The sequence below is a fragment of the Myotis nattereri genome (genome assembly GCF_964212035.1).
Source record: "Myotis nattereri genome assembly, contig: HAP1_SCAFFOLD_167, whole genome shotgun sequence".
Lineage (NCBI taxonomy): Eukaryota > Metazoa > Chordata > Mammalia > Chiroptera > Vespertilionidae > Myotis > Myotis nattereri.
In genome coordinates, this window is record NW_027669624.1 from 11,752 (window position 1) to 25,542 (window position 13,791).

At 48.4% G+C, this 13,791-nt stretch overlaps 2 pseudogenes across 2 annotated transcripts; both read right to left on the reverse strand.

Moving 5' to 3' along the window:
- Positions 1-1,861: 1,861 nt before the first annotated feature.
- On the reverse strand, positions 1,862-10,908 carry LOC308512573 (OTU domain-containing protein 6A-like; annotated as a pseudogene). Its single transcript has 4 exons — positions 10,874-10,908; positions 10,398-10,473; positions 4,120-5,116; positions 1,862-1,883 (listed from the first exon to the last, which is right to left on the reverse strand). The product of its transcript is annotated as an OTU domain-containing protein 6A-like (transcript).
- Positions 10,909-10,972: 64 nt separating this feature from the next.
- LOC308512574 (histone-lysine N-methyltransferase NSD3-like) lies at positions 10,973-12,499 on the reverse strand (annotated as a pseudogene). Its single transcript has 2 exons — positions 11,898-12,499; positions 10,973-11,627 (listed from the first exon to the last, which is right to left on the reverse strand). The product of its transcript is annotated as a histone-lysine N-methyltransferase NSD3-like (transcript).
- Positions 12,500-13,791: the final 1,292 nt, after the last annotated feature.

A 13,791-nucleotide genomic window follows, 5' to 3' on the forward strand; every position in this document is an offset into this window, starting at 1 on the left:
TACAGGTTTTATGTGAACCCATGTTTTTAGTCCCCCTGAGTGGTCACTATACTCCCCCACCTCCCAGGCCCCAGGCCTTCAGTGACCCACCCCTGTATTTGGGTTCCTCTGCTTCCCTGGGTGGCCTGCTTGGCTCTTTCTCCTTCTGTGACAATCTCAGCCTACTGTTTCTTGTGGGGTCCTTATCTGTTCACCGGAAACACAAATTTTTCTGCATCTCCTGGCAGGTCAGTTTACATCTAGGGCTATCATTTTATTGTCCCTCTGCCACAGGCAGTTCCAGCTCTGGTCTCTAGACTTTACTTGTGTGAGTCAGATGCTAGTTCCTCATCCTACCAGGAGGCACAGCTTTCTGAAACTTTTTTGTCATTTGCGTGAGGTAGCAACATTTGTCTCTCATTCTAGAAGTCATCTACCACGTGATAAGGACACTCAAGCAGCTCCTGGAAAAGCCCCGGTGGGAAGAAACTGAGCCCTCCCAGGAACTCCCAGCACCAACTCGCCAGCCTGTGACTGCACCTCTTTGGAACCAGAGCTCGCAGCTCCAGTCAGTTGTGATGACTGCAGCCCCAGTGACATCTCAGCTGAAGCCTCATGTGACCTCCGGGACCAGAACCACCTAGCTCAGTTCCTGAGTTCACGACCCACACCAACAGTGAGTTTGGAAAATGTTCATTATTGCCTAATTTTGAAGGTTTTTTTGAAACACAGTTCATACCCATAACTGTTACCATTTTAGAGTGTGCATTTCAGTGCTTTCTAACACATTCATTGTTATGCAGCCATTGCCACTGTCTCATTCCAGAATATTTCCATCTCTTCAAAATGATAGCCCCTACCTCGTAGCAGTCTCCCTTAGTCCTCTCTACTGCCCACCACCTAAAAGCTGTTCATTTACTCTCTGACTCTAAGGATGTGCTTATTGTGGACGTTTGCTATAAATGGAAACACAGAACTTGTGATTTTTAAAAAAGATATTTTTATTGATTTCAGAGAGAAGAATGGAGAAGGAGAGAGAGAGAGAAACATCAGTGATGAGAGAGAATTATTGACCGGCTGCCTCCTGCACACCCCCAACTGGGGATCAAACCCGCAACCTAGGCAGTGCCCTACCTGGGAATTGAGCCATGACCTCTTGGTTCATGGGTTGACACTCTATCACAGAGCCACACTGGCTGGGACCAATATGTGTTCTTTTTTTTGAATGATTTCTTTTAGATATCATAATGTTTTCAAGGTTCATCTGTGTTGCAGGACAGGTCAATCATTTCTTCTTTTTTTAAAAAAGCCTTTTTTTAGAGCAGTTCTAGGTTTATTTCAATATCCAGAGGAAGTATAGAGATCTCCCATATACCTCCTGCCCTCCCACATGCATAGCCTCTCCCACTGTCAGCATCACTAACCAGAGGGATACATTTTTAACCAAGGATGAACCTACATTGACTCATCATTATCACCCAAATTTCATAGTTTACCTTAGGATTCACTTTTGGTGTGGTGGGAATGGGTTTGGATGAATGTATACTGACATACAGGGTGGGGCAAAAGTAGGTTTACAGTTATTCCTTTGAGAAACAATAGTTAACAAATAATACAAGAATGAACTGTTTTGTGTACTCATAAATGTGAACCTATTTTCCCCCACCCTGTATATCCATCATTATAATATACAGAATATTTTTACTGCACTAAAAATCCTCTGTGCTCTGCCTGCATTCTTTTTCATAGGTGTACTAGTGGCCTGGTTCATGCAATTCATGCACCGGGAGTGGTGTCCCTCATCCGGCCTGCACCCTCTCCAATCTGGGACCCCTCGGGGGATGTCTGACTGCCAGTTTAGGCCCAGTCCCTGTGGGATTCCTCATGGTCCTGTGGGATTGGGCCTAAACCGGCAGTCAGACATCCCTGTCACAATCCGGAACTGCTATCTCCTAATCGCTGACCTACGTGCCTGCCTGATTGCCCCTCACCACTCTGCCTGCCAGCCTTCTTTCCTCCAGCTGCCCCCCTCTGCTTGCCTGTTCGCTCCCAACTTTCCCCCACTGCTCACCTGCTTATCCCCCAATGCCCCCACCCAGCCTGTTTGCCCCCAACTGGACCTCACTGCCGGCTTGCTCTCCCTCAGCTGTCCTCTCCTGCTGGCCTGATCACCCCCTACTGCCCTCCCCTCCTGGCTTGATCGCCCCTAACCGTCTCTGCCTCCGCCCCGCCGCCATTGCTATATCTGGAAGGATATCCGGAAGGTCTCCTGGTCTAATTAGCATATTAGCCTTTCATTAGTATAGATAATATTTCACTGTAATGATATATTGTATTTTTTTAATATTTGTACACATTTGCTTATATTTTTGAGAAGAAACAATATAATAAGACAATAATAACTAATAAAACTATATAGGGGGTGGGATGGGTCATGGTAGAGGAGACCAGGATGGGGGCAAAACTTATCTGAATACACCTTGATATATAATATGACTTTGGAATAAAGTTTTGAGGCTATTATAACACAGATTACATCCAGAAAAAAACACACAAAATGAAAAAAGAAAAAGAAACAAGTGAATCTAGTTGTACTTTGTTAGTGACATAACCAAGTAGAGAAAAGAATTATTCTGACTGACCTTAGAATACAATATATATATATATATGGTTTTTTTTTGAGTCAACTAAATATTTACTGAGAACCTGTTATGTGGTAGGTGCTGGGATATAAATATGCATACTCTGCTCCAAAGGCTCTACCAACTAGGTGAGGGAGACAGACAACACATGGTATGGTGATACACACAGGGTGTGACAGAAACTTCCAGGAGGGAATCCTCTCCAGGGAGTTCATAGAAGTCTTGTTAAAGGAGATGATCTCAAAAGTCAGTAGTGAGTGGTAATACCATATGTAGAGAACCTGAAGCACTTCAATATTATTGTAACTTACAGTTGGAGACGAGATAGGTGATTAATTATGTCAACATGTACAGTAGTTAAAAAAAAGAAACCCCAAACAGCCCAGGAAACAATCCCTCCCCCCACCAAGAACTAGGCAAAAGGCATAAGGCATTCACAAGGCATCCCGAGTACATAAACGCCAAGTATATCTAAGTAATCCAATATATGCATGGACATTCTGAAGATGCTGAGCTAAACTGATTTTTCCCCCAAGTTAAGAACGCCATCAAACCCAGTTTCCATTTTAACCCCCACATTGTTTGTACCATAACCAATTCTCATTGGCCAGGGAGGGAAAAACCCTTAAGGGCAAGATGCGGCTGGAACTTTCAAACTGACCCCCTCAAGTGATACAATACAGATCCCTTCCCAGTGCCAAGTCCATGTGCCCCACCCTGTGAAGGAGGCAAAGACAGAAAGGGGGAGGAGGAAGCAAGACCAGGTGAAAAGCAGGGCTGTTCAATTTTGAATCAGACCAAGAAAAGAAAAACCAGAGCAGCAAGGCAAAGGGAATAACAGGCTATTGAGGGGGCCAGGCGGTGGCTCCAGCACAGGCGGGAACAGCAACAGCAGCGGGGCACCCACAGCTTACGTGAACCACGGGGCAAAGCCGCCCAAGGCTTCGGGCTTCGGCTTCGGTTTCGGCTTCGGTTTCCGCTTCTTCGGCTTCGGCTTTGGCTTCGGCTTCGGCTTCGGCTTCGGCTTCGGCTGCTTCGGCTTCGGCTTCTTCGGCTTCGGCTTCTTCTGCATTGGCTTCTTCGGCATCGGCTGTTCCGGTTCGGCTTCTTCGGCTTCGTCTGCTTCGGCTTCGGCTTCTTCGGCTTCGGTGGCTTCGGCTGTTTCGGCTTCGGCTGCTTCGGCTTCGGCATCTTCGGCTTCGGCTTCTTCGGCTTCGGCTTCTTTGGCTTCGGCTTCTGCTTTGGCTGCGGCTTCGGCTGCGGCTTCGGCTGCGGCTGCGGCTGCGGCTTCGGCTTCGGCTTCGGCTTCAGCTTCGGCTGCTTCAGCTTCGGCTTCGGCTTTGGCTTCGGCTTCGGCTGCTTCGGCTTCGCCTACTTCGGCTTCGGCTTCGGCTGCTTCAGCTTCGGCTTCGGCTTTGGCTTCGGCTTCGGCTGCTTCGGCTTCGCCTACTTCGGCTTCGGCTTCGGCTTCGGCTTCGGCTTCGGCTTCGGCTTCGGCTTCGGCTTCGGCTTCGGCTTCGGCTTCGGCTTCGGCTTCGGCTGCTCCGGTTCGGCTTCGGGCGGCTTCACCGAGTCGTAGTGCTCCCCGCCAAAGCTGGAGGTGCAGCGCTGGTAGACGAGGGTGAGCGGCTTCTTGGTGTCCTCCTCCCCGCTGAGGAGGACAGAGGACTCCGTCTGGATCACCTCGACGGGGCCCTGCAGGACGTGCGACAGGGCCCTCAGCTTGAGTTGGCCTCACCACGATGCACTGTGCACCATGCTGTCGCAGTAGTCGAAGTCCTCGCGGGTGTAGACCTCGCGGGTTTCGGGGTCGCTGAAGAAGGGCAGGAATTCGTGGACCTGCTTGCACAGGTAGTGGGGGGTGGGGCCCCGCAGGCTCTCCAGGGTCAGGGAGAGCGGCAGCTGGTCTTGGACGGCGCGGCACATGCAGTGTCTGTCTGCCGGGATCTCCATCTCCAGGTTCTTGGCCTCGAGGGTGACCGCCGGCTTCTCCTCCTCGTCCCGGGGACAGTTGGCCAGGTACCCCACTGGGCGTCGGGCGCTGCCATCTTCTGGGCGCTCTCTGCGGCGCCGCCCTGCTTTCGCTCCTTGTGTGGGCCCTCGAAGGCAAGGAGGCCGGTTCTCAGGAGCCATCTTGGCCAGACCCTCAGTGAGGGAATGGAGGTTGCTGCTGGCAGGGGGAAGCTCTGTGAACCTCCCCAGCTCCCGCTGCTGTTTCTGCTCTATTTCGGCCTCAAGGCGGCCACGTCAAGGAGCAACTGCTTTCTTTTCTTGTCGTTCTTAGGGACCGCGTTCTTCATGGCCTGGATGGGGTCCTGCAGCTCTTCTTTCCCGCGGAGGTGGCGACGCTTCAGCCGCTGATACTCAAGCTGCAGATCTGCCTGGTGTTTGGCGAGAACCCACGTTTGGTGGCAGCGAGAGGACCCGCCACCATTCAGTCCAACTGCTCCAACCTCCAACAGGTAGCTGATCTCAGCCTCCAGTGGCGGGCTGCTCTAGAATACAATATTTTTACCAAACATTCTCAGTAAGATACATTCCAAGGCTAACAAATAGTTTAAATTAGATTCAGCAATTTTACTAGTAATAGTAATGTTGAGGCGGTTAGGAATTCAGACTTCCCCATGACAGATAAGAAATAAGCATAAATTTTAAATTATATGTAGTACGTGAAAACCCTGTATATTTAAATTTGAATTGGAAGTTTAGCAAGATGTTACTCTTCCCTTTAATAGAAGATAGATGTGGCCTTTAAATGTCTCCCCCGATAAAATCCAGAGAAATGCTTGCTTGCAAGTGTGAGGTGGGGAATGGACTTGGTCGTCTAACCTTGTTCGCCAACCGGTTGTCCGTGGAGAAACAATATAATAAAAAGATAATTGCTGGCATTGCATCCTCAATAGAGCTGATGTCTGCCTCTGAGATTCCCAAAACCTGAGTTCTCGTCCCAGCTCTTCCTCCTGCTCCCTCCAAAGGCGTCAAGCTCTGTACCATGCTGAGCCCAGATTCCTCACCTCTGAAACGAGGAGAATGAGCCCGTGTGTCCTTTTCGCCCTTGAAAACCATGTGGAAGGACCACAGATTTCTCGCATACCTTCCGACTTGCTGATGCCATGAATTCTGAGTGTTTCCCCCATTATTACATTCTTGAATGGGCATGTTCACGAAATTTCATCGGGATTGGAATCACATAGCAATACCTAGAAAAAGAAATATTGCTGGCTCGTTAGCACAAAGTGGAGGCAGAAGGAATCTACTTTGTCTTTTTGTCTCTTTCAGCCATGGAATTCCATGGACACCTGCACAGCATAGGCACCAGGGAAGGTCTGAAGGAGTGAGAACTACAAAAAGCTGTGGAGAGCTTTACGTGGAATATCACCGTCTTAAAGGTACCTAGCAGGTTGTTGCTGGTGCTAGTGGTTTTGCAGACTTTTTCAGCGTGTTTCTTTCTATCCGCACATTTTGTGCACGGTCCGTTATCCACCACTAGAGGCTATACATGCTCACAGGGATGCAGTGCCCTCTGTCCTCTGAGAGTCTGCAGGCACCATGGCTGGGCGGCACGGCTCAGAGGGAGAATGTGGGGACTTTAACGGTTGGTGGGCACAGTGTGGATTCTGGTAGGAAGTGAAAGGACCTTGCGTTTCATCTGCCAGGTGCTGAAAAAACCAGCGATGAGCCTGGAGAGTGAGGGCACTTCCTTGTCGTCATCAAGGAGGTTATAGCTCTGGACCAGCCGTAGTCAGGTGCAACAGTCGCTTTGACTCACTCCTCCATTTCAGGGCTGTGTGGCCCAGGATCCGGGCCGGGTAGAGTTCCTCTCAGGCCACGTGTCCTACCGCCTAGAGAGGGTGCTATCTATCTGCGTGGAGTTGGAAAGTCGCCTAGCTCGCAGTCTTCATGATGTGGCCCGATCTCGTATATTGAATACTTTGAATTCGCTGAATCTCAGTGGTGGTTCTTGGGTCTGTTGTGCAGTTGCTGGCAGCAGGGACTGCGGTTGTCCACTTTGGCTGGACATGTGAGATGGCTCCCTCCGGTGGCTGTTGACCAGAGTGTCTGCGCCTGGTCTTTCCATGTGGCTTGGCCTTCTTCTAGCAGGCACTGGGTTCCAAGAGGGAGTCAGCATTCCAGATGACCCATAAGGGACCTGCAGGTCTTCCCCAGCCTCTCCTCAGAAGTCCCAGGTCACCTCTCCTGTGTTCCTTTGTTTAAGCAAGTCACTAAGTCCACCCAGACTCAAGGGGGTAGAGAACTTGACCCCTCTTGATGGGTGAGTGGCAAGGTCATGCGTGCTACTGGGTATTACTGGCTCCACTTGTGTTGTTCACCGCCTTTCCTCGTCGTCTTTGCCGGTTTTCCAGCAGACCCACCCTCCATCTCTCCTGGGATGCGATTGATGAGCTCTGTGCAGTGATTGCCCCTTGGTCCCCATACAAGGGCCTAGTTTTCCTGGAGATACAGGGACCAAGGAACTGCGGCTGGCTGTGAGGTGCTGCTGGGGAAGGGTGGTATTTCTCGCTACTGTATTTTGTCTTACCAATTTATGAGCTGATGGACCTTTGAGTTGTTTCTAGGTTTTTTATTATTATTATGAATAATGCTTCTATGAACCTTTGAAGATAAGTTTTTGTGTGAACATATGTTTTCAGTTCTCTTGGGTATATATACCTATACTGGAATTTCTGGACCATAAGGTAACTATGCGTGACGTTTTGAGGACTTGTCAAAGTGTTTTCCACAGCAACTGTACCATTGCATTCTGGTAATGTACAAGGGTTCTGATTTCTCCAAATCCTCTGCAACACTTGTTAATGTCTTTTTGATATAGCCATCCTTGTAGTTATGAAGTGAAATCTCATTGTGGTTTTGATTTGCATGTGTCTTATGACAATGATGTTTAGCTCTTTTGAGCATCTTTTTCATGTGCATTTTGGCCATTTGTGTATCTTCTTGGGAGAACTATATGTTCATGCTTTCCATTGTATAATTTGGTTGTCTTTTTTTTTTTTAAAAAAATACATATTTTATTGATCTTTTACAGAGAGGAAGGGAAAGGGATAGAGAGTTAGAAACAATGATGAGAGAGAAACATCGACCAGCTGCCTCCTCCACACCCCCTACTGGGGATGTGCCTGCAACCAATGTACATGCCCTTGACCGGAATCGAACCTGGGACCCGTCAGTCCGCAGGCCGAGGCTCTATCCACTGAGCCAAACCGGTTAGGGCTGGTTGTCTTTTTAAAAAGAGATCTTTAATTGATTTTTAGATAGAGGAAGGGAGAGGGAAAGAGAGAGACATCAATCGGCTGCCTCCTGCATTCCCACCACCGGGGATCAGTCTGCAACCAGGCATGTGCCCTGACTGGGAATTGAACCGGCAAGCCTTTAGACCAGGGGTCCTCAAACTATGGCCCGCGGGCCACATGCAAATACAAATATTGTATTTGTTCCCATTTTGTTTTTTTTACTTCAAAATAACATATGTGCAGTGTGCATAGGAATTAGTTCATAGTGTTTTTAAACTATAGTCCGGCCGTCCAACAGTCTGAGGGACAGTGAACTGGCCCCCTGTTTAAAAAGTTTGAGGACCCCTGCTTTAGTGTGTGGGACAATATCCAACCGAGCCATACCAGCTAGGACTAATATGGTTGTGTTTTGATTGTGGAGTTTTAAGAGTTCTTTGTATATTATGGATACTACAACCTTATTAGATATATAATTTGCAAATATATTTTCCCACTTTGTGGATTGTCTTTTTACTTTGTAGATACTCCCCTTTGACACAAAAGTTCTTAAATTGTGATGACTTTTCAGTTAAAGTACTTTTACATTGGTTGCTTGTGCTTTTGGTGTCACACGGAAGAAACTGATGTGTAACACGTGGTTGCAAAGAGAACTGTTTTTCATTTGAAGGGTTTTATAGTTTGTAATAGAAGTTGGTTATAAAAAGGGAGGGAGGAATACCTAATTAAGGCTCAGGTTTCTTTGTAGGTGTATATATTTTAGGAAAACATACATATGTAAGATGAAATTGGGAAAATAGATTCCATTAGGATGCCATGTGCAGGTACCCTTAAGAAAGGCCTCTTGTAGACCTGGGGGCTCTTACCTGACCCAGAGAAGCACTCCATTCTTCTAGACATCAATTTGCATAATGAGTGAGAATAGGAGAGAAGTGGGGAAAAGGGGAAGGTGCCAGAGAATGAGAGAAAAGAGGGTACAGGAGAGAATATTGGGAAGTTGTGCTGGGGGAAAGTGAGGGAAGCTAGTTTTCCTTTCATCCTCATCGGAGTTGTTGGAGTGCATAGAGACCCCACACATATTTGACTGCTGTCAGATATGTCTGGACCAGAACTCTCTTGGTTGTTCTCAGAAAATTTCCACATTGAATTATTTCTGGTGTGATTTTGTTTCTTCACCTTCAAGCCTTGGGCGGTTAGCCTACTGGGTTCTCCCAGGAAGCCTGTTTTGTAAAGGCCCCTTCACAAGTCTTAGTGATTTTTGGTTATTGATTTCACTGCAGCTTCATGCATCCAGTGACTAGTCCATCTGGGTGGCAGTGTAGGCAGCGCTTCATTTTGGTGAACACTCGTTTCTCACAGTTGTATCCCTTTTGCCATTTGTAAAGCAACATGCCCGGCCTCCCGGCTCCATGGGCTTCTGGCCACGCCAGGGAGCCCGAGCCTCAGTGTGCACACATGGCAGTGGAGGCGCTTTGGAGTGGGTTGTCTTCATGTTGGTCCCTGGCCCAAGCTTTTGAGCTCTCCGACACTTTTGACAGAAGGATCCATGGAATTTTGAACTCCTTCCTCATGGAGGCTGCTAAGGTCGCAATGCTCTATTGGAAATATACCGGTGATTTCCTGTAGGCTGAAATAGGATGCTCTCATTTGAGCATCATAGCTGTGATGTGGGATGTTATCATGTCTTGCTTCATAGATGCGGTTCCTTTTTAATTTTTGGTAGAAAAACCACAGCCTGTCAAAGACAGCTGCTATGCTGTGCTCCATCATAACTACACTATCATTAAAAACAAAGGTTTTAATGATTGTAATGTATAGAGTTTGGCAGAACTCTGCTGATGTGCATTACTGATACTTTATTTAAAAACAAAGATAGTCCATGTTGAAATTGATCAACCTAAGGTAAACAGTGGTTTTTAGGCTGGCTCCATGATTTAAGCTGTACCTATCCAGCTAAGACAAAAAACAATCATTTGAACCAATTGTTCAGAGTTTTGAAGAAGAAACAATCCAGGAAAATGTCAATAATGATGACTGGCAAAATCAAAATTGGAAACAAAGAAAGTGTTTATAGAGCTGCCAGCAAAGACAGCTTGGGAGGAGATGACAAGTTTGGAATTTCTGGGATGGAATTGGATAAGAATCTCAGTCCAGTTTCCTTAGTTGCTGCAGAGACAGCACTGTCCTTGAATCGGACAGGGTCCTGCACTCCCCTGTGCAGTGACCCTTTGTGTAATCCAGTCTTCATTGGAGCCTGAGGAACTGTCTGGACCTGCTCCTTTCTGGCCTTCTTCCTTGGCACATGCATAGTTTCTCTGGTGTACGACTCCCTGTGAGATCCCAGAGCCCTCTGGCATGCAATTCACTGTGCAGCCCCGGCGCCTGTGGGAGGGTGGCGCCCTATGTCCCCCTGGCACGCACTGGCAGCACAGTCCTGGGGCCTGGGCGTGGTGCTTGGTGCCTCTGGCTCACACCTCAGTGTGGTCCTGGGGCCTGGCAGGGCACCATGCTGGCTGCCCCTGGGTCTCACTTTCAGCCTGTCCTGGGTCTTGGGCAGGCGCGCCCCTGGCTTGAACTCACAGCCCGGAGTCCTGGAGCGCTGGATCCTGGAACCAGGACAGGGAGGTGGTCTCTCTGGTGTGTGCTCACTGCAGTCACCTGGGAGCCCGTGGTGAGGCAGTGCGCCACTCACTGCAGGGGTGCGGCAGTGGTCCTTTGCCAGTTCCTGCTGGCACGTGGCTCACTGTTTGGGTTTGGCGTGTTGTCTCAGGCCAGTCTGGGTGTTGGTGTGGCTGCACTCCTGGCCTCCGCTGCTCCTCCCTTCAGAATGTCATGGGCTCCGCACCAGAGCCGCTCCTGGCCTGGGAGTGCCTGTAAAGGTAGCAGGGGCTCCCTGTCCAGCAGGGCCTGATCCTCCAGTCCCCAGACTCCTGGGAGGTCTAACTGTCCCTCACTCACCCACACACGCAGCACATACGTCCACACACTCCCCTCTCCTTAACTCACACTCTCTTCCTCACTGCCGTCCTGCTGGCCACCATGTTGGGATCCTCCCCTTCCAGGCTGTTTTAATGGAGGTGGTTCTTCTTTCACACTCGGGTGCTGCTACTGGCTGTGTCTGGGAATGTCAGCACTGGATAGTGAGGAGGCCACTTCACCTGCGTTGGTCTGTTCTGGCTGAGTACTCAGCATTGATCTTGGTCTCTGGTTTGTTTCTTTCCTGATGGTTTTAAACTGCGGCTTTAGGGGCAGCGTTCTTTTTCGCTTGCCATAAAGCCTCCTCAGGATGTTTATCAATATGTACAAAGTATACTTTTTTATTCTTTCCTCTCCAATCATTTTCAACGCGTTCTCTGCATGGGCAATGTCAATTTCCCATTGTGCGCGATCTCTCTGCGGTCGGGGTGTCCAAATCTTGTGTTTCTCAGTGTGGTTGCTGGCTTGTTTGGTTGCCTCAGTCAGTAATTCTTCATGCTGTCTATGACTTTTTTCTTTCATACCCGTTTTTTATGACCCATGCCCTCTCTGGTTGGTTGCTAAAAAACATTGGACGTGCTATTCCTGAGCACCTCTTGTGTTCATTTTGGTGTGAACCTCGAGCTGGGATCTCTTGAAACCATACAAGGCCACCAAGGATAGGTTGCCTCCTGAGACTAAACATGATCACCAACATGGCACTTAACACAAGCAGGCACTTCTGTTGTTGGAACAGAAGGTAATATTGGTTAAACCAAGGTTTCCTCTTTTAATACTGGATCTTCTCTTTTTTAAAAAAAATATATTTTATTGATTTTTTACAGAGAGGAAGGGAGAGGGATAGAGAGTTAGAAACATTGATGAGAGAGAAACATCGACCAGCTGCCTCCTGCACACTCCCCACTGGGGACGTGCCCGCAACCAAGGTACATGCCCTTGACTGGAATCGAACCTGGCACTCCTTAGTCTGCAGGCCGATGCTCTATCCACTCACCCAAACCGCTCCGGCTGGATCTTCTCCGGTTTGTTTGTTTGTTTTTTCCCCAGAAACAACCTTTTGATTGTTCCTCGGTTTCGAATTTGGGGATTTTGTGTGAGTTGTGTTCTTCTAATATAGAAGAGTCATGCTGGTTGCTTTCCCTCTGCTTTTCTGCTCTCATGGTTTGACTTTGTGTGCTCACTTGCCTGTGCTTAATTGAAAAGGTATCCATAGAGGGAAGACTCAAACAATTCCCTGCCATCCTGGTTAGTTTTGGTTATTTTCAGTTTAATTTCAGGTGAGCCCACCTTCTTTGGAATCACAGTTTGTAGTACTGAAGGAGGAGGTGGTCCCTGTGGAGGAGAAGGTTTTTCCAGAAGTTCATGTGATATTGTGTTTGGCATTTCTGAATGGTAATAGTGGGCCTAAAGTTTCTAATTGCACCAAAGCCACTGGCTGATGCATTGGGTTACTGCTTAGAAGAGTGGTATTTGGTTTGAGTTTCATTCTTGCCGACTGATGGTGGATAGCCATTTGTGAGTGGAGGAATATCTTCTGTTGTGACTGTTGTCATCAAAGGCATTCTCCTGACAGATGTTGGTGGAGCCAATGAGTTGAGGAGGTTGCTGAGTGGTGTTTCCCATGATCACTTGCCTGAAAGAGAAAGGGAAATCCATTGTTTTGCTCCAGCAACTTTCCCTTTCTCTCATCAGATCTTCAGTTTGTTCCATTCTAACTTGCTGGCTGTGTCAGTATTATCACAGGAGAGACACGAGGCCCAGAGTGGCACTGGGTACAGGCAGCCACTGGGGCTGTAGGGGGAGGGGATGGTACCAATCTAGGCCATATGAAATCTCTGGGCTAGATTTCTCTGATGTCAGATGCTTCTGCCATGGCGGCAGGCACAGGGCCTGGCCTAGAGACGAGAGGAGGAAGAGTTTAGGACAGCCGTGGGCAAACTATGGCCCGCGGTCCTGATCCGGCCCGTTTGAAATGAATAAAACTAAAAAAAAAAAAAGACCGTACCCTTTTATGTAATGATGTTTACTTTCAATTTATATTATTTCACACAAACACTCCATCCATGCTTTTGTTCCGGCCCTCCGGTCCAGTTTAAGAACCCATTGCGGCCCTTGAGTCAAAAAGTTTGCCCACCCCTGGTGTAGGAGGTTGTATAGGCAGGGGAGGTGGAGGAATGGGGGTCGCAGTGCAGCTGCTGCTATCAGAGAGTAGCCTGTGGCTGGTGGCTGGACCAAGGCGGCAGGGTCCTCCAGGTTTGAGCCTCCGTTTTGCCTTTGCATGCCTGTCCATGGCTACCAGTGGACAGGTCCCCTCGGCCTCTACCTGGTTTCTGGCTGTGGCTGCCACCACTGCCTGCTCCTGCCACTGTGCACAAAGTCCTCCCACCCCGACTCTCCCGCAGTGACCTTTGCACATTTGCACAGCCCTTTCTAAGAACGTTATAGCTTTTTTTAAAAAAAACACGACAACATACTTTTATTGATTTCAGGGAGGAAGGAAGAGGGAGAGAGAGATAGAAACATCAACAATAAGAGAGAATCATTGAGTGGCTGCCTTCTGCACACCCTCTATTGGGGATTAAGCCCACAACCCCGGCATGTGCCCTGGACCAGAATCGAACCCGGGACCCTTCAGTCCGCAGGCCGATGCTCCATCTCCTGAGCCAAATTGGCCGGGTAACTTTTTTGATACTGTTGTATTACATTTGTTGGAGGAAAAGCAGAAACTTTTCCAGAAGATAGGCTTTCTTGCAGAGTAGGTCTTTAACAACCGTTCATTGAGTATCCTTTTGTTTTGTTTTCTTGTTTGTTTATTGATGCTCACGTGAGGATATTTTCCCATTGATTTTAGAGAAAGTCAACGGAGCAGGGGAGAGACAGAGAGAAACATCTGTGAGAGAGACACATCGATCGGTTGCCTCCCGTGTGTGCGCCGACCAGGGCCGGGG